The sequence below is a fragment of the Argopecten irradians genome, chromosome 13 (genome assembly GCF_041381155.1).
Source record: "Argopecten irradians isolate NY chromosome 13, Ai_NY, whole genome shotgun sequence".
NCBI classification, from domain to species: domain Eukaryota; kingdom Metazoa; phylum Mollusca; class Bivalvia; order Pectinida; family Pectinidae; genus Argopecten; species Argopecten irradians.
The window spans coordinates 7,135,646-7,163,357 of record NC_091146.1 but is presented as its reverse complement, the minus strand read 5'-3'; the positions used below and the strand labels follow the sequence as shown (position 1 = coordinate 7,163,357).

At 37.4% G+C, this 27,712-nt stretch overlaps 1 pseudogene; it reads right to left on the bottom strand.

The window, feature by feature from the left end:
- Positions 1-19,578: 19,578 nt before the first annotated feature.
- LOC138306633 (uncharacterized) lies at positions 19,579-20,751 on the bottom strand (annotated as a pseudogene).
- Between the last annotated feature and the right edge of the window lie 6,961 nt (positions 20,752-27,712).

Sequence of the window (27,712 nt, the reverse complement as noted above, 5' to 3'; positions counted from 1 at the left end):
TGATTCTCCTCTCACAGTGGAGCATATTTTATTGCATTGTATTGATTTTAAACACATACGAGATAAATACTACGATGTCTCCGACATGTACACTTTGTTTCATGCCGTGAGACATAATCGTATTTTTAATTATCTCAAAGAAATCGGTATTTTAGATAAAATATGAACGTTTTTCTCATCATATCATCGTATCAACTCAACATTTCATCGTTTCATCAACATTTTGCATGAGTTTTCTCGTGTGTTTTAGCCAAAACTATTTTATCCCATGCAAACCTTTTTTATCAAATAAACGTTTACAATCTGTGTTTTAATCCTTACTTGCCTTTTCTTACCCTGATCTTTTATCCTGATATTAATGCCTGAATTGTAGTTTGGCCCTAAATGACCTTAGCTGTCGATGGGCCGTAAAACTCAAACAAACAAACAAACAAAGTCATGTGGGTATAAAGGGGAATGAACAGGCTGATGAAGCAGCTAAGACTGCTCTTCGCCTAGCACAAACAGATTTGAAACTACCATACACCGACATCAAACCTTCAATTCAGTCAGCCATCAAACACCATTGGCAACAAAGGTGGTCTACCGAAACAAACAATAAACTGTTTAAAATTCAACCTACACTTAATCCTAAACTGTCCAGTCGGAGAGACCGCAGAGAGGAAGTTGTACTCTCTCGGCTCCGAACTGGACACACATATTTTACACATTCCTATCTATTGAGAGGGGAGGATCCTCCTACATGCCATGCATGTGATTCTCCTCTCACAGTGGAGCATATTTTATTGCATTGTATTGATTTTAAACACATACGAGATAAATACTACGATGTCTCCGACATGTACACTTTGTTTCATGCCGTGAGACATAATCGTATTTTTAATTATCTCAAAGAGATCGGTATTTTAAGCAAAATATGAACGTTTTCTCATCATACATCGTATCAACTCAACATTTCATCGTTTCATCAACATTGTGCATGAGTTTTCTCATGTGTTTTAGCCAAATTTATTTTATCCCATGCAAACCTTTTTTTTTTATCAAATTAACGTTTACAATCTGTGTTTTAGTCCTTACTTGCTTTTTCTTATCCTGATATTAATGCATGACTTGTAGTTTGGCCCTAAATGACCTTAGTTGTCGATGGGCCGTAAAACTCAAACAAACAAACAAACAAATTTATACGAGAAGCATTTGCCAAGAAAGAACATTTTGTCGCCGTATTCTTTGACCTTGAAAAGGCATACGACACAACTTGGCAATATGGAATCATGAACGATCTCCATGACATCGGTATACGTGGTAATTTGCCAAAGTTTATATCAAATTTTATATCTGACAGGCATTTCAAAGTTCGAACGGGTTCAACTTATTCAGAAACATGCACACTATAGAACGGCAACTACAACAATGTTTAGGCAAATTACAAAATTGGGCTGACGAAAATGGCTTTAGATTTTCAAGATCAAAAACTGTCTGTATGCACTTCTGTCAAAAACGAAAACCACACAATGATCCTGACCTCACACTCAATGGAATTAAAATTCCAGTAGTTGAACAAACTAAATTTCTTGGACTAATATTTGATTCGAAACTGTCCTTTGTTCCACATATCAAACATCTGAAGGATAAGTGCTCGAAGGCGCTGAACATTCTACGAGTTCTTTCCCATTCTGATTGGGGTGCAGACCGTGAAAAGCTTCTACGTATCTACCGGGCACTTATTAGATCAAAACTTGACTACGGCTCTATTGTCTATGGATCGGCTCGCAGCTCCTATCTACAGATGCTTGACCCTATCCAGAATCAGGGACTGCGTCTCGCACTTGGAGCTTTTCGAACAACACCTGTGAAGAGTCTCCATCTGGAAGCTAATGAGCCATCTCTAGACGATCGACGAAAGAAATTATCCTTACAGTATGCTGCTCAACTGAAATCCAATCCCAAAAAACCCCGCATTCGATCTTGTATTTAATCCACAACACCAGGACATATTCAGACAAAATCAAAAGCTCATACCAACATTTGGCATCAGAATTTCAAATTTTTTGCAGGAACTAAATATAAATTTCGACGCCATTGACGAGTACACCATATCGGATGTACCACCATGGCTCATTCAAACACCTGATATCAATTTATCTTTGCATGAGAGGGCAAAGTCCAGTGCATTACCCGAAGAACACAAATCCTCCTTTCGGGAGTGCATCAGAGCTTTCCCTGACCATGTTCAGATCTACACTGACGGTTCAAAAGATGGTGATAAAGTTGCGGCAGCATGCTGTACATCTAATCACTGCTCCTCTATCCGACTCCCGGATACTGCCTCCATTTTCTCTGCGGAAGCATGTGCTATCGGTCTGGCGCTTGACCATATCGAAGAACACCGCATTGAAAAGGCAATCATCTGTTCAGACTCTCTTTCGGTTCTTCAGGCTTTGAAATCAAGAAGCCCTAGAAATACTCTAATCCAAAATATTTTAATCCGAACATTTCGATTATCTTCTAAAACTCAAATTACTTATCTCTGGATTCCCAGTCATGTGGGTATAAAGGGGAATGAACAGGCTGATGAAGCAGCTAAGACTGCTCTTCGCCTAGCACAAACAGATTTGAAACTACCATACACCGACATCAAACCTTCAATTCAGTCAGCCATCAAACACCATTGGCAACAAAGGTGGTCTACCGAAACAAACAATAAACTGTTTAAAATTCAACACCTACACTTAATCCTAAACTGTCCAGTCGGAGAGACCGCAGAGAGGAAGTTGTACTCTCTCGGCTCCGAACTGGACACACATATTTTACACATTCCTATCTATTGAGAGGGGAGGATCCTCCTACATGCCATGCATGTGATTCTCCTCTCACAGTGGAGCATATTTTATTGCATTGTATTGATTTTAAACACATACGAGATAAATACTACGATGTCTCCGACATGTACACTTTGTTTCATGCCGTGAGACATAATCGTATTTTTAATTATCTCAAAGAGATCGGTATTTTAAGCAAAATATGAACGTTTTCTCATCATACATCGTATCAACTCAACATTTCATCGTTCGTTTCATCAACATTGTGCATGAGTTTTCTCATGTGTTTTAGCCAAATTTATTTTATCCCATGCAAACCTTTTTTTTTTATCAAATTAACGTTTACAATCTGTGTTTTAGTCCGTACTTGATTTTTCTTACCCTGAACTTTTATCCTGATATTAATGCATGACTTGTAGTTTGGCCCTAAATGACCTTAGTTGTCGATGGGCCGTAAAACTCTAACAAACAAACAAAACAATCTCCATGAAAGCTGGGTCCACGTCCCGAGACTGGGTGCACTGGTCTCTTACGGATGCACACCACTTTTGGGGGTGTGATGTGCGTCCGCGTGATATCAGTGTAGCTGAAGGCTTTCACAGTAGCTCCAATTTGAGCCAACCTGTTTGCCGTGGGTTGCATCTCGTATCCGGGGGAAGAAGGTCCTGGTGGTTGAATAGGTTTTGCTCTTTTTTCTTCCTTTGTTTACTGCTACACACTACTTTGGCTTCAGACTCCGGTTAGACGAGAGGTAATATGGGCCCTGTATTATCAATCGGCTGGTCATGCCGAGCCTTGGTTCGTAGATTTCCAAGAAGGCGGTGGCTTAGGGTCAATCGTGAGTTTAATTTGGATTGTCCTGATTCCGATCGAGCTTGTGGGTGTACAATCTTGCGAGCGTGCTGTCGCAAGCTTGATTTGAATTATGTTCGTTCGAAATATACTTCCGAGTATACTATCTGTGTAACCCTGGCACTTTGACACTGGATATCCATGTCATCAGGAGTGTCCCCCTGTTGGGCTCCGAGGTGGGTGGGGGCACAGCTAGCGAATAGTATAAACTCTTAAAGATGGCTTCCCAAAACAAACAAAATGAACTACATCCAAAATCTCCCCAAAAGGAATCAACCACAAATCAACAAACAAAAAGCGGTACAACAAACACATTCCCACAGTTTCTGGTCATGTCCTCTACACAGAGCGGCAAGACCACTGCAGGTTTATCACCCTTAATATTGCGAAAGGGCATCAAAGGCATTGCCGGCGATGTCAAATCTGTTAAGCCTTTGGGATCGGGTGATCTCCTAATAGAGGTTTTCCGCAAGCAACAAGCGGAGAACCTCCTTGGAACCACCAGTTTTGCCGGCCTCACTGTTTGTGTAAAACCACACTCGTCATTAAATTGCAGCAAGGGGGTAATCAGGTGCCCAGCCTTGCGCAATGACAATGAGGCCGACATACTGTCATACTTCCAAGAGGAGTGCATTCCGGTCATGTACGTGAAGAGAATCATGACCAGAAAGAGTGGGAACTTGGTCCCAACACACACTTTCATATTGACGTTCGCAACACCAACGTTACCGCAGAGCGTAACTGTTGGTTACCAGCGTTATGCTGTTACCGTCTACATTCCCAATCCATTGAGGTGCCGTAACTGCCAGAGGTACGGCCATCATGAGAACAATTGTAGACGGAAAATGGTATGTCAGTACTGTGGCCGTGAGGGTCACGATGAAAAAGACGAATGTGACATTGTCAACCGTCACTGCGTCAATTGCGGGGGTGACCATGCTGCGTCTGCTCGCACCTGTCCTGCCTGGACTCGGGAGAGGGAGATATTACGGGTCAAATATACCCAAGGTGTCTCTTTCCCCGAGGCTAGGAGGATAGTCGAGCGTTCAGACCTGAATGTGGCAACCTATGCTCAGATAACCCGCGCAAAGACGCCTGTTGACAGTGTCACCGTCAAACATGCGTCGGTCCAGGCCTTGGTTGACAAGCCTAACTGGGACAATGATGTCCCAGATATGGCTGATGCTAAGACCTGCAAAATAATCATGGGGGACCCGAACAGGTTCAAGTCTGGTCCATCTAAGCCACAACACGAACCACAACAAAGACCACAACAAAAACCACCTGGAGCTAAAACGCCAATCCAACCGGCCACTCCAGGACTTACACAACACCAAACATCGAACATTAGAAAAAAAGTTACCGCCGCTCGTCATAGACGTGCTAAAATCTTCACCGTCTATTGACGTACGTTAAAATTACTACCTGAGAAAGCCAAGCTGACCAGCAATACACCTCACGCAAAAAAGGGAATAGGCAACTCCAGACAAAAACCAACAAGGTAGAAGGCTGGCGAGGCTCCCTGCACTAAACACACAAACCCATTAATGGGATCAGATGATGACCCAATTGTTGGGGACGTAACAATCTATGATGTCTCAATCGGAACGACAGCAGAGGTTTGGTGACACAACATTTATCGCTACCAAACAAACCTACTTTCAAGAAGCTCCTGTAGGTCCGACAAACTTTTCCTCAGCGGAACCAAACATAGAGGTCAAACGACTATCATTACAATGGAACAGTATCGCGGATTTAAAGCAGTACAGTGAAGGAATTTTAATCATCTTTACGTTTACAATCATAAAAAACCCTTCACTTTTCAGCGCCTTCATTGATATCCAATAGATGAATTGTCACCGATCTATCTCAGACAATTTACATTATACACCAACACTCCAACAACAGGCGGCCGGGCATCAGGTGGTGTGGCGGTGGCGGTGCATAAAAACGTCCCCCACAGACACATCCAGCTAAATACCACCCTCCTACAAGCTGTTGCCGTAAGTGCAACTCTTCACAGAAAAATAACAATCTGTTCTATATATTTACCTCCAAATAATCCATTTAGTTGTGATGAACTAAGTAATCTCGTATCGCAACTACCAGTGCCTTATATTTATCATGGGTGACTTTAACGGTCATAATAGCCTCTGGGGCTCCCCAGGTACTGATGATAGAGGTAGACGTATCGAAGAGTTTATTGATAAAAACAGCTTATGTCTTTATAACACCAATGCCCCAACATATTTACACCCTGCCTCTGGCGCGCTTACACACATTGATCTATCGTTATGCCATCCATCAATTCTTCTGGATTATGATTGGAGGGTCAACGATGACCTTTGTGGAAGCGATCACTTTCCAATTATATTAAAATACATAGGGTCACCAAAACTTGAGGAGCCGGTTCCTCGTTGGAATTTACATAAGGCGGATTGGGCTCAGTTTAAAACCTTATGCGCCGAGGAGCTCATCGCGGATAATTTTTTGAACCTCGATGACCCCATTAAAATTTTCACAGAAGCGCTCACTTCTATCGCTACAAAAACCATACCAAAATCCGTGCCAAAACCTACAAAGTTTCGTCTCTCAAATGATTCATTTATCAATAGATCTGGTAGAAATTCCGCTCTGAGGCGGTACTTGGCTTCGCCAACCGTCTCAAACTATAACAATTTTAAAATTTGGAGAGCAAAAGCTCGAAGGTCTATCAAATCCGACAAGAAAAGTACTTGGAAAGAGTACGTCTCAAAAATTAAATTCCAATACATCCTCGAAGAAAGTTTGGGAAATGATTGGTAAAATTAGTGGGAAAAGAAAAGCGACACCATCCTCCCACCTCATTAACAAAAATAAAATATTTTCTTCAAAATCCGAAATAGCTGACGCCTTTGCTAAAAATTCATCCAGCAAAAATCATTCCAAAAAATTTCAAAAATTTAAAAAAGAAAAGGAAAAGAGACGTCTTAATTTTAAATCCTCCAATAGTGAAAGTTACAATAGGCCTTTCGAGATACCAGAATTGCTCGAGTCCCTTGAGAAATCAAAGGACTCGGCAGCTGGACCAGACGAAATTCCATATATGTTTTTAAAACAATTACCAGAATCTTCACTAAAATGTCTTTTAACTATATTTAATCAAGTTTACTCTTCTGGCAAAATTCCCGAGTCTTGGAAGGAATCTACTATTATACCCCTTCCGAAGCCCGGGAAAGATGCTACTGATGCCAATAACTATCGTCCTATTTCATTGACGAGTTGTATTTGTAAAACTTTAGAACGTATGATAAATACGAGATTAGTTTGGTTCCTGGAATCAAACAATATTTTAAGTCCTCTGCAAAGCGGCTTTAGAAACCGCAGGGGAACGGTAGACCACTTAGACTAGAAACATTTATACGAGAAGCATTTGCCAAGAAAGAACATCTTGTGGCCGTATTCTTTGACCTTGAAAAGGCATACGACACAACTTGGCAATATGGAATCATGAACGATCTCCATGATATCGGTATACGTGGTAATTTGCCAAAGTTTATTTCAAATTTTATATCTGACAGGCATTTCAAAGTTCGAACGGGTTCAACTTATTCAGAAACAGAAACACAGGAGATGGGCGTCCCTCAGGGTGGTATCCTGTCCGTCACACTTTTTGGATTAAAAATTAACAGCATAACTAAATGTCTTGGCCAATCTACGGAAGGGTCTCTATTTGTGGATGATTTCTTGATCTGTTACAGATCAAAAAACATGCACACTATAGAACGACAACTACAACAATGTTTAGGCAAATTACAAAATTGGGCTGACGAAAATGGCTTTAGATTTTCAAGATCAAAAACTGTCTGTATGCACTTCTGTCAAAAACGAAAACCGCACAATGATCCTGACCTCACACTCGATGGAATTAAAATTCCAGTAGTTGAACAAACTAAATTTCTTGGACTAATATTTGATTCGAAACTGTCCTTTGTTCCACATATCAAACATCTGAAGGATAAGTGCTCGAAGGCGCTGAACATTCTACGAGTTCTTTCCCATTCTGATTGGGGTGCAGACCGTGAAATGCTTCTACGTATCTATCGGGCACTTATTAGATCAAAACTTGACTACGGCTCTATTGTCTATGGATCGGCTCGCAGCTCCTATCTACAGATGCTTGACCCTATACAGAATCAGGGACTGCGTCTCGCACTTGGAGCTTTTCGAACAACACCTGTGAAGGGCTTTCCCTGACCATGTTCAGATCTACACTGACGGATCAAAAGATGGTGATAATGTTGCGGCAGCATCCTGTACATCTAATCACTACTCCTCTATCCGACTCCCGGATGTTGCCTCCATTTTCTCTGGGGAATCTTGTGCTATCGGCTGGCGCTTGACCATATCGAAAAACATCGCATTGAAAAGGCAATCATCTGTTCCGACTCTCTTTCGGTTCTTCAGGCTTTGAAATCAAGAAACCCTAGAAACACATTAATCCAAAATCTTTTGATCCGAACATTTCGATTGTCTTCTAAAACTCAAATTACTTATCTCTGGATTCCTAGTCATGTGGGTATAAAGGGGAATGAACAGGCTGATAAAGCAGCTAAGACTGCTCTTCGCCTAGCACAAACACATCTGAAACTACCATACACCGACATCAAACCTTCAATTCACTCAGCCATCAAACACCATTGGCAACAAAGGTGGTCTACCGAAACAAACAATTAACTGTTTAAATACAACCTACACTTAATCCTAATATGTCCAGTCGGAGAGACCGCAGAGAGGAAGTTGTTCTCTCTCGGCTCCGAATTGGACACACATATTTTACACATTCCTATCTATTGAGAGGGGAGGATCCTCCTACATGCCATTCATGTGATTCTCCTCTCACAGTGGAGCACATCTTAGTGCACTGTATTGATTTTAAGCACATACAAGATAAGCACTACGATGTCTCCGACATATACACTTTGTTTCATGCCGTGAGACATAATCGTATTTTTAATTATCTCAAGAGAAATCGGTATTTTAGATAAAATATGAACGTTTTTCTCATCATATCATCGTATCAACTCAACATTTCATCGTTTCATCAACATTTTGAGTTTTCTCGTGTGTTTTAGCTAAAACTATTTTATCCCATGCAAACCTTTTTTTATCAAATAAACGTTTATAATCTGTGTTTTAATCCTTACTTGCCTTTTCTTACGCTGATTTTTTATCCTGATAATAATGCATGACTTGTAGTTTGGCCCTAAATGACCTTAGTTGTCGATGGGCCGTAAAACTCAAACAAACAAACAAACATTTAACTTTTAATATGACAATTATTCAAGTCTTACCACATTTTTTCCAGAAAACTACCCAAAACACATAAAACCATTAAGGAGGCCTCACCCCAAAACAACAGTTAAAATTCTTAAGAGACATGCTATTGAGAGTAACGATGATGAAATGCTACCATTAATACCATATACAGCATTAACACCTGTAGAGCAGTTAGCTCACTACTTAGTCAACAGGTATGTTCAAAATGTTTGTAAAAGTTAATGTTCAAACACTTTTATCAGTATAAGTGAAGAATTAAAACTTATTTTTGCTTATTTGTACTTTCAGAGGTTATCGTTTAAAGTGAAAGAAGACATTTCACGCTTTAGAATAAAGTCTTATTGGGGAAGAAATCCAAATGTAAATTGATATAAAAGTTTTTAACTTGTTTTCGGTTTTTCTGCTCCACGCCGAAATGCAAAGAGCTCTGGAACAGGGCAATGTCTCCAAAGTTCATCCCCAGGCCTATAAATATCCTGAGCTTTATTTGCTATTAGAGGTGGATCCACCAGGATATTGATCGACCCAGGTGTGGCAGCCTTTTGTTGGTCTTGTGGCTCCTCAGAATGGCTAGGAATCATGATCATTTCCAAATCTCGAACCCGCTCTGAAATTGTAAAATACAGACAAATATATTTGTAGTACCCTAATGTTTCTAGTACCCTATATTTTGTTAACAATATCAATAATTTTCAAGACGGTAGCAAACAAAATTCTATGTTAATAAAGAACTATTATTATATTTATACAAATCATAATTTTATTGATTTTAATTGCACAACTATGAAACCGATTTCATTATAACATTTGAAAATATTAACTTAACAAAACCGATGTTAAATTGAGATTTATTATATTTCAGTTTTTTTCCATCAACTATCTTTCACATGTTTATTTAAATCAAGAGAATATCAGATATATTCCATGACTGAACACGAGGTATATGTCACCAAAACGTGACCATATGTCAAAAGACAGCCTACAGGCAAGCGACCAGTTCTCGTCGGGTATCAATATTCTCACCATCACATGTGTACTTGTATGATCACACACGAATTTTTCAGTCCAATTTTGTAGGTCAAATCAGCATAATGGCGTTTTCTATCAGAAGATGGCTTTAGTGACTAAATTTTCATGTTAATTGTGCAGATACAGATAGGATATCGAGAATTGTTAAATTTGATCTGATGGCGGGAAAAGGTTCAATCTGATTAAAATACAGATCCTTATAACCACTGCGTTATATAAAGGATCTGACAATATCCCATAGGGGGTCACGTCCAGATGACCTTTATACCACGTGGTCTTCATATAAGATACATTTTCAACACCTTGTCACATCCATTGAAAACGATATTTCGTCCGAGTATACATATACAACTATCCTTATTGTACTGTTTGGGCGAGATTTTGCAAGTAGCAATTTGATTGGCCTTTTCCAAAGGTCACCTGGACATGACCCCCCATGGGATTTTCTCAGATCCTCTTATCAAACGTAGTGATAATAAGGATCTGTATTTTAATCAGATTGCCTAATCTGCTATCCAGTCGACTTGTCGGAGATATAGATTGCAACCTAATTAATGTTGGGACTCAAGTAACCATCTTGGATCGATCAAAAACAAAAATCTGTGTAAGTAGCAGTTATACATATATAATAATTTATTTATTGATTGAACGCATCGACATATTAACCTTTTCCCAATCTGATTATTATCACTACGTTTTGATTTTCAATTATCTCAAAGAGATCGGCATTTTAAACAAAATTTGAACGTTTTCTCATCTCATCTTATATTAATATATTTACATCAACGCAACACTCATCGTTTCGTCAACATTGTGCATGAGTTTTCTCGTGTGTTTTAGCCAAAACTATTCTATCCTATGTAACTCTTTTTATTAAATCAACATTTACAATTTTGTTTTAGTGTTTTGCTTGTCATTTTCGTATCCTGATCTTTTAGATTCAGTCCTCGTTTATATCCTGGTACTTATGCCTGCCCTGTAGTTTGGCCCTAAATGACCTTAGTTGTCGATGGGCCATAAAACTCAAACAAACAAACAAATGACGGAAGTGTTCGGATGTATTATCACAGCTGTCGCATCGCGGGCCTGTGTTGCTGAGCTCCCAGGTGCAGCAGCTGGTTCACATAATGATGATGAGATAATTTCATTGGTCAAGGGAGCAGGTGGCTTTCGGAGCTCCCCCCAAAACCGCTGCAATTACAGTTTTTGTTATAGCCGAGATGGTAGCTGCTGGAATGGCTCCTGCAGAGTCTTCCTGGGCTGGTACGCTAATGGGCACTGGAGATGAGGTTGCGGGTGGTTTACGTTTCCGGGTTGACTGGTGCTGGTAGACTTAGGCCTGGATGCCATAATTGGACACTGTATAAGGAAACGAAAACCAGCATAACACAGTGATATGTATTAGAATATTTGTGTATAAAACCCACGTTAGATAATAGCCAGTCATATTTGGGCTGTATTAAATTATATAATAATAATAATAACCAGTCGAAGCTGGGCTGTACTAAAATATAATAACCAGTCATAGCTGGGATGTACTGAATATAATAACCAGTCATAGCTGGGATGTACTAAAATATAATAACCAGTCATAGCTTGGCTGTACTAATTGTACTAAAATATGTAATAATCAGTCATAGCTGGGATGTACTAAAATATAATAACCAGTCATAGCTGGGATGTACTAGTATATATAATAACCAGTCATAGCTGGGATGTACTAGTATATATAATAACCAGTCATAGCTGGGCTGTACTAAAATATAATAACCAGTCATAGCTGGGATGTACTAGTATATATAATAACCAGTCATAGCTGGGATGTACTAGTATATATAATAACCAGTCATAGCTGGGATGTACTAGTATATATAATAACCAGTCATAGCTGGGCTGTACTAAAATATAATAACCAGTCATAGCTGGGCTGTACTAAAATATATAACCAGTCATAGTTGAGCTTTACTAAAATGTAATAACCAGTCATAGCTGGGCTGTACTAAAATATAATAACCAGTCATAGCTGGGCTGTACTAAAATATAATAACCAGTCATAGCTGGGCTGTACTAAAATATAATAACCAGTCATAGCTGGGCTGTACTGAATATAATAACCAGTCATAGCTGGGCTGTACTAAAATATTATAACCAGTCATAGCTTGGCTGTACTAAAATATATAATAACCAGTCATAGCTGGGATCTATTAAAATATAATAACCAGTCATAGCTGGGATCTACTAAAATATAATAACCAGTCATAGCTGGTCTGCACAACATACACGCAACACACCACACAAATCATTGCCACCGATCTGTAGAACTATCACGTGTGGTTGCAATGATAATAAATGTTCATGCAATTTAGAGCTAGTTCAAAGTTTATGTACAGTGCCAGAAATCTCCGCTTGTGCTAAATTGAAACCAGGCGATAGGCCTGCTTCTGTATGAAGGGACCTTTCCAGACGACGTACAAAACTATGTCCTAGAATCAAACAACGATACACATAACATGCTTAAAATGATATTGATATACTTAAATATATTGTTCTCAATCAACGTTCTGGCTCTAGTGGCTGTCTAACGACTTCACACAACATCGGGAAATCTGCACGCCAGGCTGTTCGTTGTTTGTTCTCCTCTTTTTCCAACCGGAACGGTGAAGACGTAGAGTATAGTGAAAAACATCATGACAACTTGATCCAGAAAGCTAAAATAAACAATTATTTTGGCAATTTGTTGAATTAATATAAATAAAATGTTGCAAAAATGTATGCCAATATGGCGCCCGTGAAAAATAATCTTAGATGAAGGGCTGATGGCTAAGCCAATCAGATTATTTTACAAAAGGTGACGTCATACGGTACCCCAAGTAAGAAACAGTCAAGCAAAGGGGAACAACTCCTACTAAACTTATACAATTACTTCTATATGTGTCGGTACATAAAATAAGCTATACGTATAGCTTGCATATTTCATTATTAACGAAGATCTTGATCAAGGTAAATGTGCCAAGTATTCAGTCGAGCAACCAGTTGTAGAATCAAATGATCCCATACATAATGGTGGTGAGAATGAATGGTGAAATCGTCAGAATCAGTGCTAGATGTGTCGTTATCACTAAATGACTATGCTGGCCTTCCAAGTCCGATCCATAAATCCACATACAGGCATCAACACACACAGTCCTTTATAGGCACCAGGTCTATTGGAACACAGACAGATGAAATTTCTAGTGTTATGATCATGAACACAGCATTAATCTTTTTCTAGTAAAGTTTGAAATTGTTTCTTTTTCACAAATAGAAACTGCAAACAATTTACAAACATACATGATACATATTTATAGAAATTTCATATTTTATTTAGTAAGTTAAAACTTTATACTCTTTTGCCTATATCCACAACAAACAACAATTCATTAATTGTGGATCTGTTATGAATATAAAACAAAAACACTTTCATAACCTTGAGTTCACCTGACTGAAAGTAAAAAAAATACATTTATATACATATATATTATTCAATTATACATCTTTACATGTCATGCATATGGAAACATTATTAGCTGCACCATATCAATATGAATTTCATTTTGCGTGAAAGGGATGCTGCTAAAACACTGAAATGAAAAAAAAACAATTGGCAGTTACATGTATAATTCTAGCAATGTTCTATATTATAGATTTTGACCCATAAAGCGACAGCGTTACTTATGCAAATATTTTGCTTCCGCGTTTCACTTTTTCGGTTATCAGTTCTGGGATGAACACTTCCACATAGCATAGAGCAAGTTTTCTCAATATTATTGACCACAGACTTTCATCAAAAAGTATGCGCTCCACAGCTAATTTCCCTTTGCAGGTCCAGATAACAAAGTCGCACCTTTTATGACCAGAAATTGTCATTTGTCTTTGTACCTGGTAATATGTATACATGGTTCCTTTTCAAAACAATGTCTCCATTGTCATTAAGAGAATAATAAAAATCCTTATCCCTGGGCCATTCCAATTTGATTTTTTGTTCTTCGGATTTTGGGATTTTAAAAAAGGAGCGAGCGAGCGAAAAAATTTTAATTCTAAAAATATTTTGAAAGCGGAAAAAATTGGAGCGAGCGAATATATTCACAGTATTTTTTATTAGACTTTTAAGTTTATTTCTTGAAATAACAATTACTAGTAATAACCGAGTTTTTATGTTTAAATACGAGTTTTGCTGTTTTCCTCAGTGTTTTCAACATTCATATCAAAGATGTGAAAACACAGGAAGTCTAATATTAAGGTATTTGTGCAGCTATTGAATATATGCTATTACACAAAATGCTTTCGACGCATGATATATTTCAATTTTAAGACAAATCTTGACAGTTTTAACATTGAAGGCAAATGTATGTTATATTGTCGTAGAAGTCAAAATGAAACATAAGTAACACTAAGTTTGGATCCCAGTAAAATGTGTACTTTACTCCCGATGTTAATTTGACCGAATAGCAGACGAATCGTCACCTAGCTAGCTGTTACTAAGTCATGCAGTCAAAACATTTTTGCCAATGCAAGCTATGTGGGCCACGTGTCAAAATTCGCACTGACCAGGTCTTAAGATATAAGGCAACTGAGGTGTAAATAAATTAGCGATTGCCTTCAAATAATGGACATGCTTGTTTACCGTTATTCGTTCGTAAGTCGGCCAGTCAAATCACCTGTCATGGTCGTCATTTTTAAAGCGAGATCGAACGCAAAGTCTTTTAAAAGAGTTGCAGACATCGGCAAAACAGACTGAAATCGGGACACGTCCTTTTAAAAAGTATGCGTCCCTCAGTCTCTATCTCGATGTACCACTCTGTTTGCACGTGGTGGCGGAAAAAGTAGACATTTCTGTTGCTGTTAAGGTTTGTAAGACGCTTGCGGGTTTGAAGAGACAATGTACGAATAATTCAAACATCTGAGTAACTAGGAAATTGTGACTAATAAAAATGAACCCTATAGATATTTGCCTTGGTTCGTCATAGTCCAGGACAAAAAAATGAGGAGCGGTAAAAAATTTTTTTATTTTTATTTCATTTTCGGAAAATAGGAGCGGGAAATCCGACGAACGAGAAACCATATTGGAATGGCCTAGGCATAATCTTCTGTGGAGAGAATTCTCCATTTCTTGGAAGCTGGGGATTTAATTTCTAAGAGTCCATGTCCCATTGAATGACACATTCCATTCTACAAGTGCAGTACACCATCTGGGCTTGCTCCCAAAAAGGGATATGTTGGCTTTACCAATAATCCACATTCCTTGCAGGTTTTTCATGTGTTTTCACATACCTTGTGTATTCATTGTCTTGAAAGGTGTAATCAAAGAGATTGTTCACCAAACCTTCTGGATTATTAAAGCTTTTTCTCTTCATTGCATACCCAAAGTTTGAAGCAGTAATGCAGAGAGGAAGTTGTACTCTCTCGGCTCCGAACTGGACACACATATTTTACACATTCCTATCTATTGAGAGGGGAGGATCCTCCTACATGCCATGCATGTGATTCTCCTCTCACAGTGGAGCATATTTTATTGCATTGTATTGATTTTAAACACATACGAGATAAATACTACGATGTCTCCGACATGTACACTTTGTTTCATGCCGTGAGACATAATCGTATTTTTAATTATCTCAAAGAGATCGGTATTTTAAGCAAAATATGAACGTTTTCTCATCATACATCGTATCAACTCAACATTTCATCGTTTCATCAACATTGTGCATGAGTTTTCTCATGTGTTTTAGCCAAATTTATTTTATCCCATGCAAACCTTCTTTTTTTTTATCAAATTAACGTTTACAATCTGTGTTTTAGTCCTTACTTGCTTTTTCTTATCCTGAACTTCTATCCTGATATTAATGCATGACTTGTAGTTTGGCCCTAAATGACCTTAGTTGTCGATGGGCCGTAAAACTCAAACAAACAAACAAACAGTAATGCGGTCTTGTCTTGCCTTTTTCCAAAGGGAAATTTTTTTCTTGTACATTGTTCAATCAAGAGACATTCATCCTCTGTGACACAAAGATTAAAAATAACTGAAATGTTCCTTGGATATAATGACATTTATTATTAATTAACTACTTGCGTATTGGTAAAAATATGAAAAAACGGTCCGATCAATATCACTGCAAAACTGAGCCAATATCGGCAAAAGTGAGCCAATATTGAAAAACTGAGCCAATACGAGAAAACTGAGCCAATATGGATAACGCGCTAATCGAACGCACGCAGAGACGTTCGAAACACATTTCGGCTTTTCGTCAGCGACTACGTATATTTCCGAGGCGATAACGACCTTCACCTTATCATCCATTCCGCTTCACTGGGGGCAGACGACAACAAACTGAAACATGGAGAGAGTGTCAGACAGGTACGCAAAAAACATTACATGTACTACTGGTATGATGGGTTTAATTAAGTTCTTGAGAACTACTTGTAGAATGGTGGGAATATTTAAGTTTCTTCTGTGGTGGCATAAGATTTATTGTAATGATTGCTGTTTAATCTGTTTTGTTAAATTTAAATATATTGTTGTTATTAAATTTGTTGAACTGATTACATATATTGTTGTCATTACTAAATATGCAAGTAGTTAATTAATAATAGTGTTATTAATCAGCCAATTTCATATTGACCCTGTTATTAGGCCTCGGTCTATCACATTGACCCTCGGACTACGGCCTCGGGCCAATATGACAGACCTTGGCCTAATAACAGGGCCAATATGAAATTGGCTGATTAATAACACTATAATATCAACACAATCTCTAAACTGGTAGGAAATTGAATGAAACATGGACGTTAATAAATCAAACAAACAAACAAGGTACATCAATAAAACTGGCACTATCATCTTTCATAAAATTTGCAAGCCATCCAGCATTTGATGCTGACTGATTTTGAAGCAGTCGCTCCTAAAAACCTATTAACATTTGTAGTGTTTTGAGTCATAAAGTTTGGACATTGGTACCATAGGGGCCTAGTCAAGGCAGGTGAGTATAAGCTCAGCCTGCCATGATCAATATAAACTCACAGACAAGGAGGCCCTGTGGGGACCCCCAGGGTGACGGGAATACAATTAGACATTACTATATTATTATATATAAATATTAATATAAAAAATACAACATTTAGTATTTTAAATAAAATAATATTTACACTGCTGTGCAGTTACATTCTGCCGAGTATACACACCCTGACACCTTAGATAACATCACCTATGTACTTTAGTCCGGTGCGTCCTTTTTATTTGCTGTTGGAAGGGACGGGAACACATTTGCTTTCACATTACAGTGGCTTGAGTTCTCATCGACGTCCGACATTTTCACTGAATGTACGTGTCCATCCTCGTAAAACACTTTCGATTTCAACTGTTTTTGTGGTTCATTTTCTACATAATATAATTGTGGATTTTCTTCTCCATCCATGAACAGGTACTAAATGAAACATTAAATTACACTTAATTGAATTAGTAAAATTCTGATACATGTAAGGTGGACAAAATATGACGGGGAGGAGGAGGGCGAACAAATCAACCCAAATATTATTGTGATGCACAGTCGAACATAAACTTTTTCTTTCCAATCACGTGACTTATATGAATAGGGCGTGTCTAATATGCTGAAAGAGGATACGTATAATGCCGGAAAACAAATTCCTGAATTTTACAAACAAGCTTATCTATATAAATTTAATAAAAAATACATCAAATAAAAATGCTCAACAGAATGTATAAATTATTTTATGCATGGCATAAATACAATTATACCTTCATATTTAGCTGGTTGAAAATAATACTACATGCACAGGTTCTCTCTGCTCTGTTTTTGGTCTGCATAACTTACAGATAACTCAACAACATTAAATTTGTTTGTCGATAAGAGCACTTATTAACTAAATGCCAATACTAGAGGAAAAATTTGTTTCATAGTATTACATATACCATTTAGTATATTGCATGATCGTAAAAGGCGACTTAATTTAGGATCTTATCTTTTCTTTTCTTCCTAACTGACTTTATCTTTCCTAATGCCTCCCTTGGCACCGCCTCACTTTTGGCCTTGAGTTGAGCGTTCGCCTCTGTGAGGAAGGCTCTTGGTTCTGTCCCCTGGCCGAGACACACCAAAGTCTATAAAAGTGGTAGTTTCTGCTCCTGCTTAGCGCTCAGCACACAGGGAGTGGGACGACTGATTCGCCCGTTGTCAGTATAATGTGACCGGGTGGAGTGTATTGCTTGGTGTCTTCGGCTGCATGCTTCAGTGATATAGCACTATAAAAAGGGCAACAGTTCCACTATACAAGAAGACACAACATAAATATACCGCAGTCTCCCAAAACACGCACCTCGCACAACATACACGCAACACACCGCATACATGGGAGGCCGTCCTTACATGACCATAGCTGTTAATAGGACGTTAATTAATCAAACAAACAAACAAACAAACAATATTCCCAAACTTTTATAACAACACCAAAAGATGGGGGAAAAACAATTTACACAACGCCACAAACTTGAGTGCAAATAACAGTGCTCAAGTGCCCCCATCCAAGAGAGAACCTGTATAAAACTTGTTGAAATTACCACATGAATTAAATATGAAATGGTAATGAAAAATTCAAAACCTAACACGCTGCTTCAGACAGTCAATCAAGGTAAAACATTAGGTAAATACACTATAAATATACAGACTCGGATACGAAACAATGAACCAACAAAGATTACAGCTGTGCTGACTCAGACATTCAACATCACATAAATCTCAATAAAACTCATATTAAAAATCATATACAAGGATGATTGAAAAATTGTGTCACGATTCTTCAAAAGTTAATCCACAGATTCCACTTTAAAGTGAAAAGTCAAGACAAGATAGAAAATGCGTCTTGCTGCTTCAGACAGTCAATCCACATTATGTAAAAACACCATAAAATCATGGAAAAGTCGTGACAAGTGACTAAGCATAATTTGTGTCATGCTGCTTGAGACAGTCAATCAACATTACGTAAAAACACCATAAAACATTAAAACATCATGACAAGGGACTAGGCAAAATTGTGTCATGCTGCCTAAGACAGTCAATCCACATGAAAAACATCATAAAAGTGTATAGAACATGATATTGAGCACCCCATTGGCAAACATTTATCATAAAATATTGACCTTGAAAAAATATCCCCAACAACTCATGATCAGATGGATGTATGGGAACAATCCGAAATGCTGAAGCTATGTCCATTTTAGCTAGTAAACAACCCCTACCTAACTGCTTTATAATTTTGATAGCGTCATCAATAGTACTCAAGGACACTTTACAAATATCATTAGGGATAAAGTCATTAATGGATGAGTCGTCGGGGTAAGACAAATGTTGTATCAGACGGAACTATCCAGGCTCTTTTTAGGAACCACCCCAATTGGAGAACATTGTAAAGTTGGAAAAGGTGGTTGTAGGAAAGGACCAGCTATTCTGCCTGCAAATATTTCTTTTTTGTAATTTTTCCTGAACTAATTGTTCATGTAAACTATACGAGACTAAATTGTTACAAACTCGAAACTGGCGAGGGCTTCAAATTGTAAATTGAAACCTGTTGAAAATCCAGATACTAAAAATTCAATCAAAGTGGTATCATAGCCACTTAAAAACTGTAGCTTTCCACATTGATAACAAGCGTGCTGGTAGGAGCATGACTGGATGGAACATTTCCCCCTTCTGTGCAATGCATAGCAGTTACCATTGGGAATGTTCCCATTCCTACCTCTATCGAACCTGTTCCCCCTTTCCCTGGTCCCCCCAGTGGAATATCGAAAGGGCTGTCATGCCGATTAAATGATTTTGGGGTATTGGCCATTACCCAATTCTCAATGTGGAAAATTCCCCATGGGATCGAGCGAACCTCTATGTCCTTACGGACCTGTTGGTCATACAGAATCCAAGCATTACCTGTTCTCCTGGTAGCCAAATCCATCACCATCTCTCCATGCTTAACCACCTTAGCAGTTTCCTTAGGAAATTTTTCCGAATAAACAGCTAAAAATCTTAAAAAGGCAGTTTTTCACTGCTTAATATTTGAAATAGTGGGCGGTGATTAGGTTTTTGTGACCCGAAATTGAGATTTACCCGTACTATGAAACTGACATGATCCAGAATCAGTCGAGGTAAATTTTATTTGTGACAACAATTTCGCAAAATCCACATTTTTATTTTGCCAAATTTTGTTCTTTAATTTAGAATCAATCTGACTGGAGATAGGTGCTGATGGCAAGCTACCAGGAAATTTATCAGCAGCATCGTCGCTGCTAGAACTACTAGTACTGCTGCTACTGTTGCTGCTACAGCAACTGTTCCTAGAGAGTCAGAGTCCCCACTGTCCTTACTAGTAACACTATCTACATCCTCATCAGTACCTGAGGTGGAGCGAGACTGTGATGTGGAACGCCGTCTCCTCTTTCTGCCTGCTGTTCTGGTCAGGCGCTGCCTTGATCGCCCTCGAGGTTGTTCGGCCCCCTCACTACTGATGGTACAAGCTCATCTGTACATGCGGCGTTCATCATGGTTTCATGTCTAGGCCTGACTGCTTGCTGGTCTAGGGCCTCCAACACGTTCTGGGTAATGCTTTGTACAAGTTGATCTGCTGACCCTGCAGCTTCGGCCTGACCAGTGTCCTTTTTTGCCCGCTTAGGCTGTTTAGATTTAGGCTTAACCATCTGTTAGAAGATATAAAAGACCAAGTCAACATGATATTTGAATAAATTAGTACGATAGGCTTGCAGTTGCAGTTTTCATTTCACCGTTTCTTATACATATAACCTGCATTATATTGTATATCACCTCCTAATATCATACTGCACCATGAGTGTTTATAAATTGCATGTGATCTACCACCAGATATATATATGTACATAACCTCTTTACTTTAATTTTTTTATATATAAAAAACATGGCAACATCACATCACTTTGACCACATGTTAGCATGTAACCTTTAACCTCATGTTAGCATGATGCAACATATATATTATGATTTCAGATATTGATCACCATCAAGGATATTAAACACATGTAGAAATGTAACATATAACCGCATGTAGACATGTAACATATATATAGGTACCCAATCACAACCACATGTAGACATGTAACATATAACCGCATGTTAACATGTAACATATATAGGTACCCAATCACAACCACATGTTGACAAGTAACATACAACCGCATGTAAACATGTAACATATATATATAGGTACCCAATCACAACCACATGTAGACATGTAACATATAACCGCATGTTAACATGTAACATATATAGGTACCCAATCACAACCACATGTAGACATGTTACATATAACCGCATGTGAACATGTAACATATATATATAGGTACCCAATCACAACCACATGTAGACATGTAACATATATATAGGTACCCAATCACAACCACATGTAGACATGTAACATATAACCGCATGTTAACATGTAACATATATAGGTACCCAATCACAACCACATGTATACCTATTTTCACAACCACATTTAATGTAACATATAACCGCATGTTAACATGTAACATATATAGGTACCCCATCACAACCACATGTCATATAACCGCATGTTAATATAACATATATATAGCACAACCACATGTAGACATGTCATATTACCCAATCAATAGATATGTAGCATGTTACATATAAGCTGTGACCAGTCTGTACCTGATTAGTTTAGTAAAGCCTAACTGTCTACTTGACCCCATGTGGGTTTGTTTCATATCATAATAATAATAAACAACTTATAGCTACTTTTTTATCAAAATACGCCTATTCTTTAAATTGAGAATAGTTGTTATAAAGTTGTTTTTCCCTCAAAATGAAGATAATGTATTCACATTGTTTTGTATCTTGTTTTTATTTTATTTATATTTTTTGAGGAGATGGAGAGGGGTTTATTAATTATGTACTATATAGTTAAATTTATATTACATGTGTACATGTACATGTATATATGTGTATTCCAAACATGCTTCGAGACAATACCCCTTGGGCTCCCTTATACCCCAGCCCAAACCTACCTAGCTATTTTGTATGTATATTTCGCAACTCTGACACTTATTCTGCCCTCTGTACATGAATTGTTTTACCTGAAATTTAACTAACATGCTGGCTCAGGTATACATACGACCATCATACATACTAGTCCACGAAATGATGTGATTACGTGAATGAACGTATGTAAAATCAGATATTAAAGCGAATAGTCGGGCAAAGAAGGGCTAAAATCGGTAAAATGGTGTTAATATATCCAGTATAATTTCTTATGAAATAGAAAAATAAAATCTCCCATCAAAATCGCTCTGTTTGCGAAGAAATTAATATTTATTATGGGAATCCTAATGCGTCCTCCCGACCGGCTATCAGTGCAGTTCACTCTTAACGCATGCGCAACATCCACCACTCTCCGTAGTAAACAAAACATGGCTACCGTAGTTTTGAACCAAAAGGTTTCCCGCCAAAACAACCAACTGACTCACCTAAAATGCGAAAGGAAAGGCAATGGAGCAGCGACAATCCCAACAAATGACTCGGTAAACATTGCGACGCATGGAGAGTGTTAATACAACTTGTTATAGTGAAGAGAACAGTTCAAACGAGCACGCGACTCCGGACCGCTACTGTACGTACCTAGGCCTACTACCCGGTACTCCCTGCTCAGCTGATAGTGAGTGAGTCTTCGTATTTTGATCATTATGTAAATAGTCCCTAGCAGTATTTTTTCATGAATGAGTGGTCACATATGGTCACATGTTTCATACCTGTTCCCCAATCGCGTAAAACGTAACCCTGGGGTAAATAGCGGTTCTTTCGTGGGGCCTCATTAGGGGTAATGAATGCCCTGTATATTTATAAAATGTACCGTTGTAATGCATGTACAGTTATAATGTAACCGCTAGTGCATTATCAAACTAAGATTTGTTTCAATTAATCTATAATATTATGATACCGGTCAATTCATACAGTTCTGATGCATATATTCATAGATTTTTAATTTGTAAATTATTGTTCTGTACACATGTTCTGGTAGTGTTATACACATACATTGTATGTAGGATTTACATTGTAGGTTAATTGGTAAAATTGTATTGTATATGTTCTGATATACACATATAAATAGTGTTTGTATAGGTTTTAGCTTGTTCTTTAGATATATTTGGAGGACACATACAGTATTATGTTCTGATATACACATATAAATAGTGTTTGTATATTTATTACAACTGTACCTGGTTCATGTGTATATGAATTATTCTGAATCTTTGTTGGAACTATAGATAATGAATTTTGTATCTCTTTTGAAACAATATTTGATTCTATCAAATGCATCAGTAACACATTCACAACTTATAAAATGTTTTCTCTAAAATAAAAAAACCCCTGTAGAATGAACCTACATTTATTCATTTATATATATTTGAAATTGATCATTTCAATTTTTGTCATATTCAACAAATATAAAAGTTGTTGGTTCTTTTTTTTCAGGCACCATGCATGCATAGTGACATGAATACAGAAAGTTCATCCCTTGGACCTGTATACAAGTGTATGTATACATATACATACAATTAGCATCATATGAAGACTGAAGAATGTTGATTTGAGTGCTCTTGAAAGTAAACTTTACCAATATGGACCTAGAAGATCATGAACAGAAATTTAAACAGTATTAATTTATTAAATGTTCCTTTCAACTGTAATCATTAAATAAAATTATGATGCAATACTTTTTCATTGTTTAACTTTGTAGAAAGATTTGTTTATATTAGTCCTCAAGATCCAGTGATTATAATTCTTGAATCCATATGCCTGCCCATTGGTTTGTCAGGGCTTGTGAGATAGCTTTTCAATTACTTTTAAAATATAAGGATTTTTTACATATAGTAATATAGATACCATTGTCTTAGGATTTCTAAATTCTACTTTACAAGAGAGTAGACTCAACATATAAATAAAACCATAAAACTAGCAAGTTATCTGAAATGTTACAAATCTTTTTGTCTGAACCAAATTTCAGATTTATTGTCTATGTGTAACTTGTACATAGACCATTTATGTATTAATATTGTAGTAACAGTGATTACAAACACATAGACTAAAATGTAGTATGTAGTACTATTTACATCTGTCTTTGATTTGAGTTCTAAACAAAAAAGTGGTACCTATTGGGAAGTTGTGACTTGGGCGGGGGGGGGGGGGGGGGGGGGGGGGGGGGGGGGGGGGGGGGGGGGGTGAAATACAGAAGAAATAGCTACACATGGAAAAAAGAATGATATACAGTACCATATGGATTCAAAGTTGCTCCAAAATCATTGAGACTAAATAACAATAAAAAGCCATGTAAACCCCAAATATGCAATGACCAGATCAATGATAAAGCACCCTTCCACTTCCAGTTATCTGTAGCTATTTCTTCTATATTTCACCCCCCACCCAAGTTACAACTTCCCAACCTCATGATTCTTCTGTCTTTTAGCCCCCCCCCAACCCCCCAACACACACATACCTGATTGATTGTCATGTTATTTCAGGTTCCTATTCAGGTATTATTCCTAAAAACCAAAAAGGGTATACACACTGTGTACTCTCAAAGGAGGGGAACCACTTCATTCAAAAATGGAATTTACAATTTCATCTTAATTTTGAAATTTTCAATTTAATTATTAATTACTGGACTATTAAAACAGTATAGAACCCCTCGGCTACAGACAAAGTACTGTGGTACACATTTCTCTTAATTAATTACTTTTCTTCAACTCAATCATCTTTTCCTCCAGAGTACAAAAAAGAATAGGAAACAATAGAAAAGGAAAGTAACATACATGTGGGCCTATATGTTTTCTGGAAATATATATGATGTGTTAATTCTCACAGCATAGGCCTACATGAAAGTGAAGAATTAAATATTATCAATGTTTGAGAGAATTTCCTAGTTGTAATTCTATAGCAGCTACATGGAATGTACGTTTGCATATACATCATAAAAGTTTCTTTCCTTCCAGCTGGACATTCATGTCATCTCTCTCCAGAACTCAAATATTGTTTACAAAAAAAAAACCCAAAAAACAGAGACATAGATAATTTAATTAAATCTCTGCAAAAAACTACACGAATAATTGAACACATATATTGTACTTGTAAAATATCTATGTATGAGGTAATTTATTTTCACATCTTTGACAGCTACATGCATGGACGTTGTATGGAACGTTTTCGTGTGGTTTTAAATGGGAAATTATGTTACGATTATTTGTATTTAACCTTCATGATTCGGTTGATGTAAAATACGACGAATGCGATGCTGCAATAATTGCCCCTTGCCGGGCCCCATCTCTGCATCGGTCGAATATTTGTGTCGATTTCCATGTATAAAGATGCTTTTATCGAAAAATGATTACAATGCATTGTCATTAATGTAAGAATACTTCATTTGCATCAAATGTATCATCTCAAAACAACAATTTACATACCGCATTAGTGGTTTACCACACGAAACGAAACCGACACGACTGAGAAACACATGTCCATGTTGACATTTCCACGCAGCCTCGTTTTCAAAGTTTGGCGAATTTATATTTAGAACTGTGCTAAATTTACACGGGGCTTCCCCAACATTTCAATGGTCAAAACTGGACACCGTAAGCAGAACTTGACCATCATTATGGTATACAATGACTTTTGGAAGGCCAAAGAACGCATTTAGACTGGTTTCCTTTGCCCGACTATTCACTTTAAAGCTGACAATGCAAGTTAAAATTATTAACATGATTTTTTTTTTAAAAATAAGTATACTCGTTTTTCCAAGAATCGTTTATGAGACATTCCCCGGTTGAGGACAGCCATTTTTGTTTTACATTCCGACGACTCACCGACCCCTATATAAAGCGCGTGAATCGACACACGTGCGCTCATTCATGTACCTATACACCTAGCAGTCCACAGGTTATGTCACCTACAAATAGGTAAACAAAACCCTCACCTGTAAAACTATATGGGACTTTTTTTAGCAAGAAAACATGTCAACTCCTCGAAGTTGTCATTTAGATGTTTCTCAAAATAAAATTCCAACGCAAGTGAATAGAAATCCAAAAATAATCCGTCCACATATCTCCACGTATATCATCGTACCCGACGCACTCAACTGACCATATACACGTGACTACGTACCTGATCCGAACGAGCGACAACTATCAAGGACACACACGTGTCGTTGTACATGTACGTGTAAAACTTAGTGTATATTGAAGTGTTTTATTAGTTCGTATTGGACATATGTTGGGATATAGCTGACAACACATTCATCTATTACTTCAATGAAATATTGTCAGGTGAGTGCAGTGTTTATTTTCAATTTGACATTGTTATTTGCAATATCGGGGCATGTGTATCTGAGACAAGATATGTTTAGAATGATACACGTGTGTCAAGTGTCCCGTGCTTTATATAGGGGGTTGGCCAGTGAAGGTTACTAAGCAGAGCAAAAGAAAAATGGCTGCCACTTCCTTAGATACCACACTGTCATAACTAGGGGATGTCTCAGAAACAATTTTTGAAAAAAAAAAAATATTTCGTTAATATTTTTTTTTAATTTCAACTGCATGTTTTTAACTTGCATTGTCAGCTTTAAGATGATATATACTGTATAAATTTCTGGTAAAACATATAATCTATCTAGAATAAATGTAGCTTCATGAACACTGTATCTAAAAATACAAGTTATTTAATTGACAATTTTAATTGTCCATGCACACTATTGGGAATACTTTCATCCCCCATATTACAACTCAATGTTAGTAATTGTAAGGATCCAAATGGTATCCGGAAAATTCATTCATTTATTTAATTCAAAATGAAAATATAAGTTATACCATAAATTTGAATATACTTGTATTTGTAAGGTTATACTGGAACATGTGTGTATCACAGGCACTGTTAAACTTAAGTGCACTAGAGTTAACATTGTAGTGCACTAGAGTTAACATTGTAGTGCACTAGAGTTAACATTGAAGTGAACTGGAGTTCACATCTAGTGCACTACAATGTTTAGTCTAGTGCACTACGTTGTTAACTACGTGTGCACTACAAAGTGCACTAGATACCAAGTTTAGTTTGCTCCCAACTGTATGTTACATGTCTACATGTGGTTGTGATTGGGTACATATATATATGTTACATGTTAACATGCGGTTATATGTTACATGTCAACATGTGGTTGTGATTGGGTACCTATATATGTTACATGTTCACATGCGGTTATATGTAACATGTCTACATGTGGTTGTGATTGGGTACCTATATATGTTACATGTTAACATGCGGTTATATGTTACATGTCAACATGTGGTTGTGATTGGGTACCTAATATATATGTTACATGTTAACATGCGGTTATATGTTACATGTCAACATGTGGTTGTGATTGGGTACCTATATATATATGTTACATGTTAACATGCGGTTATATGTTACATGTCAACATGTGGTTGTGATTGGGTACCTATATATATGTTACATGTTAACATGCGGTTATATGTTACATGTCAACATGTGGTTGTGATTGGGTACCTATATGTATGTTACATGTTAACATGCGGTTATATGTTACATGTCAACATGTGG